Here is a 10,143-nt window from a genome sequence, read left to right on the forward strand (position 1 = left end):
TTCAGCACGTCGGGTTGGAGGGGTTACGTGAGACTTAGACGGTGACTTCAACAATGAATACTTTCGACACTTTCTAGAGCTTCCCGGGCAGCGCATGATATTAGTTTAGAATGTCGATGGTGGAATCAGCCGACATCAAAGTGTAATCAAGGCAGTGAAAGGAGAATAGTCATATTTCCCTGAAATGACCGAAAGCGTAAATCTGTTAATTTTGCTAACTGGAGCATGTAAAGCGAATTTTTATAGAACTTGTTCCGAGACTGTCTTCTCGGTTCTGCACTGCCGCTTCTATAAATCTTCGCCAACGAGCACTAAAAGAGCTATTTCGTAAACAATGTCTACGAACTACCGATTAGTATCCGGTCTTCTATTTTAGTGCCTTTTCGATTTTAATTTCCTGTGAAGTGGATGTTAGTATTTAAGTGAGGGCCTCTAATAGCTTGCCCCCACCCGTCGGAGAGCAATTGAAATACATGTCCTCGAGAGCGCAACGGGTCCGTTTGCTGGTGAGCTCACGACCGCCCTCTAACGAAACTAGATTTTTCACCATCTGTGGAGAACTCACTAATTCTGTGGATTTTCAAAATCGGTAGCGGGCTTTTGGAGTTTGTAAACGGTAAAATCCGTTATTTTGCATAAAATCGGTTGTACGATACAAAATAACTCCTAAAAATACTAATGCCGACTACAGAAGTACCAGGTCGGCTGCGCGGTCACCGCAATCACTATTCGGGCTACTAGGATAGATGTAACGCATTTGAATAGCTGAGATTCAAGCACGAGGGTGTATCGGCAGTATATTAATTACTGACCTGGCATCCATCTCTGTCTTACTTGCCCTTGCCCTTGACGATTGCGCTAGCTTGTTGATACTTCTCTTTCACCTTGTCGAAAATCGGCTGAGCCACGACGTCCTTCTTGATAATTTTGAACCAAGTAGCGAAGTTCTTGCCCTGTAACTCTCTCGCCACAGGCGCGTTCACAACGTCGTAGCCTGAGCGGAGGCGTCGCGTATCATCAGCATTGACTGTCAGCGTGAACAGAGCGATCAGAGCGATAATCTTTAGGAAACTGGGGAAGGCCATCTTGCTGTGTTGTGTGGAGGCTGTTGAACTCGCGGAGTAAATTGAATAATGCTGGTTACTTGGGTGCCGAACAATGTCCAACACGCTAGATTATGGCCAGCTTCAGTTGTCTGCGTGTTGTATAGTTTTGACAGAGCAAACAGTGTAGCCGGTTAGATACCAGCTCGCATTGCAGGATTGGCTAGTACTCGTATTTACATCATCGTCTTTTGACCCTTATTGCAAGACAGATCACGCTCTTGCATCCAGAAACAGATCTCAAACAATCGAGATAAAATACGCTTAGCGTACAAATTATGCTGAGCACGAAGCACAATCTGCAGTACTACAGATCGATTGATTCCGATACAATATATGGTCTTGTAGCATCGAGTGTGACTTGCAAATTAAAAAAAAAACGTTGCACACAAATATATATTCAATGTTTACTTTTTTCTAAAATGGAGGTGGAGTCTTAAGTCACGACACCACCAAGCGGTAAAGGTGAAGCGTGTTATCGCGTGCAGAGCTTCGACACGGGAAGTCTGAACGCGACGGTTGAATTGGGTGTTACTTATTTTTTTTTCGTACTACAGCCCAGTTCATGCAAACGAATATACATGTTGCAGCACGTGGTGTTGCCGCGATATATTAAACAAAGTATACACTGCTGCGGCTCGCTGATTTACTTAGCTAGCAAATAGGCATGATTTGTACCGCCAAACGCTACAACGATCAAAGCACAGGTCTTGTCACCATTAATGTCTTGCGTCGGATGGGAAAAAAGAGTTCCGAGTAAAAAGGGTATTAAAACGCTTCAATAATTTTTACGACACGGTTTTTTTTTCATGGTGGATTCGAATTCGACATCAAAAGTTGAGTCAGGCTGTATTATATAACGCATAACCTGATTACTGTAAATGCACATTGGTAATACAGTATACCTAATGCAATACAACTCAACATTTAATACAGGACATCAAGTTTGTCGAGCTCGACTCGACGTGTGTTGTTGTTGTTAAAGGCACATGCCGAAGTGAGTAGATTAAAGTCAATTAAATCTGTCCTCTAAACTTTAGTGCTCCTGGCCATCCACCAGATTTTCCGGTTTGGGACCGGTCCATTTTGGAACGTCACACCGGTTAGCCGAGCCGTGCAGAGTCGGTGCATATCAACACTCCCACTCACCGCTACTGCACGTCGTTCCTCTTCTTGATTCCACTTGCTTCGCGAAGGAACGCTAGCGACTTCGTTCCCAGTGCTTTCGTAAGCATGTCAGCTAACTGCTGCTTCGTGTCGATGTAGGCCACCTTGATTGTGGAACGTTCCACATTCTCTCGAATAAAGTGGTGACGGATATCCACGTGCTTGGTCCTCGCGTGATATCCAGCGTTGCTTGCAAGTGCAATAGCACCTTGATTGTCTTCCCAGACCTGCGTCGCTCCCACTTGCTCGTGACCCATATCCTTCAGCATGGCACGTGTCCACAGTACCTCTTGAGTACAAAGGCTTAGTGCCATGTACTCTGCTTCCGATGAGCTAAGCGCAACCGTCCTCTGGTACTTGGATTTAAACACCACCGGGGCGTTCCCAATCATGACCATGACGCCAGACACGGAACGTCTGTCGTCAATGTTGCTTCCCCAGTCTGCGTCCGTAAACGCTTCTGCCTTGACAGCTTGCGTTCCAAATCCACTCGTTCCACTTTTGTAAACGATACCATGATGGCGAGTGGACTTCAAATACTGCAGAACACGAATCGCTGCCTTCCAGTGTTGCGTTCCAGGATCCTCTAGGAAGCGTGCCAGCTGCGTGACAACGTAGGCAATGTCCGGCCGAGTACAGGTTGTGATGTACATGAGGCACCCGATTAAGGAACGATACGGTCGTGACCGTATTTCGGCACGCTCCTTTTCCGTAGTCGGCGACATCATCTTGGACAACTTCAGGTTTGCTGCACAAGGGATCTCCACCATCTTGGCGTTCCGTTGATTGAATCGTTCCACAATGTCGTCAATGTACCGAGTTTGCTTGATCATCAACGTTCCACATTCTCTATCGTGGTCAATCTCCATTCCCAAAATGAATTTGGCCTCGCCAAGCTCCTTCATCTTGAATGCGCTCTTCAGGGCGTTTTTGACCTCCCGAATTTCGTCGCGCGTCTTGGCCGCAATGATCATGTCGTCCACAGATAGACATACGTACACGAATGCGTTTTTGGAGCGCTTGACGTAGACACACTGGTCGGCTCCGCAACATTTGAAACCATTCTGCAGGAACCCGCGATGAATAGTCTTGTTCCATGCACTTGCAGCTTGCTTCAAGCCGTAGATGGCCTTTAGCAGTTTGCACTTCATGCCTTCAGCATTCTCGAGACCAAGTGGAACGTCCATGTAGACCAAATCCACCAAACAACTGTTTAGGAACGCTGTGTCGGCATCCAGTTGCTCCATAATGTAGCCGCACGTAACGCAAACAGCGAGTACAACTCGAATCGAGTTCATATTCGCAACTGGAGAGTACGTCTCAAAGAAGTCTATTCCAAACTTCTGCTTGAACCCCTGCGCCACTAGGCGTGCCTTGTAACGGATAACCCGGCCGTTCTCGTCGCGCTTCTTCGTGAACACCCAGCGACATCCAATGGAACGAGTTGTCGTTCCACGTGGAACGAGCGTCCATGTTCCGTTCCGGGAATGCGAATTCAGCTCTGACTGCATAGCACGACGCCACTCTCCTGCTTCGTTACTGGCAATAGCTTCTGCGTACGTGTTGGGCGTATCTGGAACGCCACCAATGCTGGCCGCGTACGCCAACACTGCCTCTGCGAGCAAACCATCTTCGTCGATTCTGGCACGCTTAGGAGATGACGGTCCATCACTTCCTTCCACATCTCCATCGTCACCATTCCCAAGTAGAAGTAACGGCTCACGAGGGCGCGCAGATCGTTCCGTTTCAGGATGGAAGATCATCCGGTCCTCATGGAACGATGGAGGCTGCGAATGGAACGTTGCCAAATCCAACCCATTTAACCTGGGTTCCTCCGGCGCGGGTAGCTGCTGTATTTCTGCGTTCCGTTCCGGTTCAAGGTCGTCCATCTCAATGTCTTGAGCGGGCTCCTCTGCTTCTTCCATCGGTTCATCCTGAGCAGGCTGACGTTCCACTCCCGATATTGGAACGATCGTAGCATCGTTCCTCGTCACATGGATGACCGTTCCTGAAGCTGGCGACTGCGTGTCATAGATTCCGCCCACCTCACGCTCGTCCAGCTTGACCGACCGTGTCACCTTGACCTTCGACGCATCCATGTCGTACACACGATATCCTTTCACGTTCTCAGCGTACCCGAGGAACGTGCACTTGAAGCTCTTGGGTTCCAGCTTCGTTCTCATCACGTCGTCCACATGAGCGTACCCTTGTGACCCAAAAACACGTAGGTGTTCCATCCGTGGCTTCACCTGGAACGACAGCTCGTACGGCGTGACATCAGAGTTTGATGTGTTCGTGGAGCGGTTGATGAGATACACTGCAGTACTAACCCCTTCCGCCCACCACTGCGTTGACATATACTTGTAGTGCAGCATGCTTCTTGCCTTCTCCATGATGGTACGGTTCATGCGTTCCGCCACTCCATTCTGCTGAGGGCTGTATGGAACGCTACGCTGATGCACGATACCGTTCCGTTTGCATAGTTCCAAAACTGTCTTGTTCACGAACTCCGTTCCATTATCGGAACGAAGACATTTTAGACGTTCCCCCCCACTGTGTTTCGTACAGTGCCTTGAACACCTTCAGTTTGCTGCCCACCTCGCTCTTGCTCTTCATAAAGTACGCAACGACAAACCTTGAGTAGTCGTCTACGAACGTCAGAACATATTTGGCACCACCCTTTGAGATCGTTCTCATTGGGCCCATTACGTCCGTGTGTACTAGTTCCAACACACGCGTCGTTCTCGTTAGCGATCGTGACGGGAACGTCGTCACGGTCTGCTTTCCCTTCATGCATCCACCGCACAAAGTCTCGTTCCCATTTGTCACATGTGGGATACCAATTGTGGAACGTTGAGTCTTCGTCAACGCGTCCTTGTTCGGGTGACCCATGCGAGCGTGCCAAAGCTCCCACTCGCTGTCAGGACCGGCGTATTGCACGAAGTGTGCCTCCTCCTGCTGACAGTCCAGCAGGAACGCCTTACCGACCTTCTTCCCTGACGCTATCGCAGCGTTACGTCCCCAAATTACACAACTGGAACGCTGGAACCCCACGCTCATGCCTCGTTCCGCGAGCTTCCCGACCGACAATGACCGTCTATCGAGCCCCGGAATGTGGAGCACGTCCACCATATGGATGCGTTTACCGTCCAAACCAGTCAACTTGACCGTTCCAGCTCCTGCGACGCGCAGCTTCTTGCCATCTGCAATCGTCACGTTGATGCCACTGTCTAGTGCCTCGTACCCAAATAGGTCGTTCCGGTGAGGGGTCATGTGCGACGTCGCACCACTATCAATCAGCCACCCGGCCGAGCGTTCCCCACCAACTGCAAACACTGCATCGTCTTGACTGCTCTTCTTTGCAGCAGGACAGTCCCGCTTCATGTGACCCACTTGGTCACAGTTGAAACACTTGCCCTTGAAACCAACGTTCCGTTTCGGACCGTTCCATTTTCGATCGTTCCATTTTTGACCGTTCCCTCGGCCGTTCTGGAACTTGCCTGCGTTCCCATTCACTTGGAACGCCTTCTTTCCATGGTCCTTCTTCTCGAGTCGCTCGTACTCCTTCAACAGCTTTTCCTTGGCCTCGATGAGCGTCACACCTTTGGCGTTCTCCACGATAGACGAAATGAGCTCGTACTCATCGTGGAGGCTGCTCAGCAGCACCACCAGCTGGCGTGCCTCGTCCATGGGCTCTCCTAGCGTCTGCAACCCGACGATCAGCTCATCAAACGCATCCAGATGCTTGGCCATAGTCGATCCACTTTCCATCTTGAACTCGTGGAGGCGACGCGTCATCGTCACGCGGTTGTGGAGCGTGGTGCGGTTATAGAACTCTCGCAGCGTTCCCCAAGCTTCTATGGAACGAGTGGCCGACCGAATCTTGGTCTGATGCTGGAGTTCCACTCCCTGAGCGATGATGCCGAGCGCCTTGGCATCATTGACGAGCCACGCCTCGGTGATCTCGTTCTCCGGCTTGACGGCTTGAATATGCGCAAGCAGGCCCTTCCTGGCTAGCGTCATGCGCATATTGTACTCCCAGTGGAAGTAGTTCCCACTCCCTAGGAGGACTTCGGCGCGCTTGGTCGTCGTCATATTTTGGAACGTTCCAGTAGAGTTGAGCGTTTGCGGCTGTTAACCTGTTGTTGTTGTTAAAGGAAAATGCCGAAGTGAGTAGATTAAAGTCAATTAAATCTGTCCTCTAAACTTCAGTGCTCCTGGCCATCCACCAGATTAACCGGTTTGGGACCGGTCCAGTTTGGAACGTCACGCCGGTTAGCCGAACCGTGCAGAGTCGGTGCATATCAACAGTTTTGCTGTTTGCTTTCCAAAGCTTCAGCACGTTTTCGTCAACTTCTTTCGACTTTGAAAGAACCTTTACCATGTCTTCATCTCGGAATCGTGTCCGCAATGTCGAGTACATAACTTTGTACGGCTCGTCTTCCGCGTAGATAAGATACCTCTCCCAAATATTCCACACTGGGCTTTCGAACAGCTTATCTTCCTTGTCGAGTCCAATAATTTTAAGAACGTCATCACCACTTTTTTTTTTCTTTTTTCCACGTTTTGAACTGCAGAGCCTCCATTTCACGGACAATCCACGAATTTTGCTTCGCCGTATCGATCATTCTCGCAAGTTTTGCTTTGTCGACGCCAATAACTCAAAGCAGAAACTGATATGGGTCCTTCTTCAGCTTCCATCCATAGTATACCCATGTGCTCAGCACTGGATTTTTCATAATATTGTCGATGTCTTCGTTCAGCTTCAGTATCTTAAATACGTCGTCCATAGATTTGTCCTGTTGAAACCATTTAATCCTCATGGATCCCTCCAATTCTTGAAGAACATCGCGAAGGACATCGTCCTCTGACTGAGCAATCATTTTCGCTAGCACTGCATCGTCGAATTGGGTCTGTAGTTTTGTCCAGAGCGAGTCGCTTGGGTCCAACTTGAGCCCTGACACATAGTCCATCCACGTTGTCAATGTTGGGCTATCAAAAATACTCTGGCCTTCTGTGTCAAGCTTCAGAAGCTTGTAGACGTCATCTACCGTTTTCTTATCGCTCACCCATTTTCGTAGCAGTGTGTCTTGCAGTTGAGCGGACATCCAATTTCCGTCTCTCTGTGACGCTGAGGATAGTATTTTTGCCAAAGTATCTTCGCCATAGTGGGTCGTCAATGTCGTTATCATGGCTTCTAGAGCCGGTGATTCGTCTTCTTCAATGCCTCTGGAAACAGATTTGAACCATTCACGGAATTTCTCACTCGAGAAAAGATCAGACTGCACCCGGCCAACCTTTAGCTTGCCGAAGCGCTTGTCGGCGATGCGCTGGATGTCGGGCTTTAAAATGGCCGTTGTGCTTTCACCCAGTTTCTTCAGTTTATCTTGGGCTCAGCTCCTTTACCATAGAAATGCCTGGTATTACTCTGGCTTCGGAGTCGTACAAGTCATTCGATATCGCCGTCTCAAGCGTCGGATTACGCGAACAGGATTCCTGTTCGCACCCATAACCCGGTCTGAAGCTGAATAATCGACATTAACTATATCTGGATTGCAATGTACAGCGTCAAAGCGATGCAAACAAGTAAAGCAGCAGCTGCGAAGAATGTACTTCGGCGCGTGGAGCCATCTGGAACTGGGAGATCGATGGCGAATTTCAAAGTGCGCTTCGTACTGCGGCAAGTTTGACGCCGGCACCGGCTCTAATAAAACATTGACCATTACAATAAGATTCGGATGTCAGTAAGCCCAAGCAATAATGATACAGAGAAATTCGCAGACGAACGACTGACTCAAAAAGTTGATAGTTAAATTGGCACAGATCTGGAAAAGTATAGCGAAGTAAGTTGCGATGTGAATAGACCTTTTAAATGTGATTTTTACATGTATTATTCTAGTCCTTCACCAATGGAGGTAATGGTAACCAAATACTACTATAATAGTATCAAATAATATTTTTGATAGTAGTAGTACGTTCTCTAAAATAAATATTACAGTAGTTTATATTTTCAAAAATAAATTGATATTTTAATATTAAGCCAGTGATTTGATTTTGTTAGATACTGTACTAGATTAATGCCGCGCTTTGCGCGAGGAAGCTCTGGATTTTACAGCGCTCCAAGAATTGATAGTCGTAGGTGTAACTTTGTAAGCTTACCTTACCTGATTGTTTTGTGCATACGCGGCAAAGAATGAGGAGGTCTAGACCAATGCAGCATACAACAAAGTCCAAATTATGAGATGCTAAAGCTTGAGCTGCTGAACCAATTAAACTTTACAGCTAGTTATGCTGCTGAAGGCTTGAGTTTTTTTCTCTTGACTAGAAGAAAACACAACTATAGTGTAACACTTTGCTAAACTCTTTTTAATTGCTCATTTCAATTACTCTGTGATACTTCACAATAGTTCTGAGCAGTTCATCGCTTCGCGGCGACCGTTTTAGTGAAAGGTATCCAGACGTAGAGCGAAAAACTGAGGAAACTTGAGCATAAGAGTCTCCATCAAATAGAGCTGGGCTAGAGCTTTCACATGAGTAACGGCGACGTAGAATGCCGACTTTTGCGGTGAATGTCGTGTTTTATGACGCATCGGACCGAGTATCCCTTTTTCAAATGTCAAACCTTGACACATCTGACTGGTAAGTGCAAACGCAGGAGCCATTGGTACCTGCTTTATTGTCACGTTATACATGCATGACCGGCTTGACATATGAATCATGATTCCTAATTCAATAATTTGTTGCAAAGGAGCAACACCTTGCGGAAGATGGGGCAGAATGTGGTGTCTTCATATCCAATTTGTTTTACGTATACAGCAAGAGGTGGGTGATTATGGTAATGACAAGTGATTCCGTCTTCCACAGTAATTTAAAGGGGGTCGTGTAAGTCCGAAACATAATTTACCACAAATCCAATCGTCCCATTCCAATCGCAATTTATCGGACGTTTTTTTGTACACTGAACGGAGGTACCAATAGCAAATGTGAGAGCCACTGGCATACCACCCGTTTAACATATCTAATGATTTGAATTGATCGACGTAGAGCACCGCTGAGCGGAAACCGGGTTCGTGACACTTCCGCATTAAACTGATGCAGTGGTATATCAGTTCTTAGACAAAAGCTGCGGAGTGCGCTCCTATTGAAGTGTTATCTCAGTGCATTCGACGTGACAATAATAGGCCAAAATGATTCTCCACACACGTGCAGAGGTCGGAAAATACAATACTGTATTGTATTGATGGTGTTGTTGTTGTTAAAGGCAAATGCCGAAGTGAGTAGATTAAAGTCAATTAAATCTGTCCTCTAAACTTCAGTGCTCCTGGCCATCCACCAGATTAACCGGTTTGGGACCGGTCCAGTTTGGAACGTCACGCCGGTTAGCCGAACCGTGCAGAGTCGGTGCATATCAACACTCCCACTCACCGCTACTGCACGTCGTTCCTCTTCTTGATTCCATTTGCTTCGCGAAGGAACGCTAGCGACTTCGTTCCCAGTGCTTTCGTAAGCATGTCAGCTAACTGCTGCTTCGTGTCGATGTAGGCCACCTTGATTGTGGAACGTTCCACATTCTCTCGAATAAAGTGGTGACGGATATCCACGTGCTTGGTCCTCGCGTGATATCCAGCGTTGCTTGCAAGTGCAATAGCACCTTGATTGTCTTCCCAGACCTGCGTCGCTCCCACTTGCTCGTGACCCATGTCCTTCAGCATGGCACGTGTCCATAGTACCTCCTGAGTACAAAGGCTTAGTGCCATGTACTCCGCTTCCGCTGAGCTAAGTGCAACCGTCTCTGGTACTTGGACTTAAACACCACCGGAGCGTTCCCAATCATGATCATGACGCCAGACACTGAACGTCTGTCGTCAATGTT

The sequence above is a fragment of the Phytophthora infestans genome, genomic scaffold (assembly GCF_000142945.1).
Source record: "Phytophthora infestans T30-4 supercont1.27 genomic scaffold, whole genome shotgun sequence".
NCBI lineage: Eukaryota > Oomycota > Peronosporomycetes > Peronosporales > Peronosporaceae > Phytophthora > Phytophthora infestans.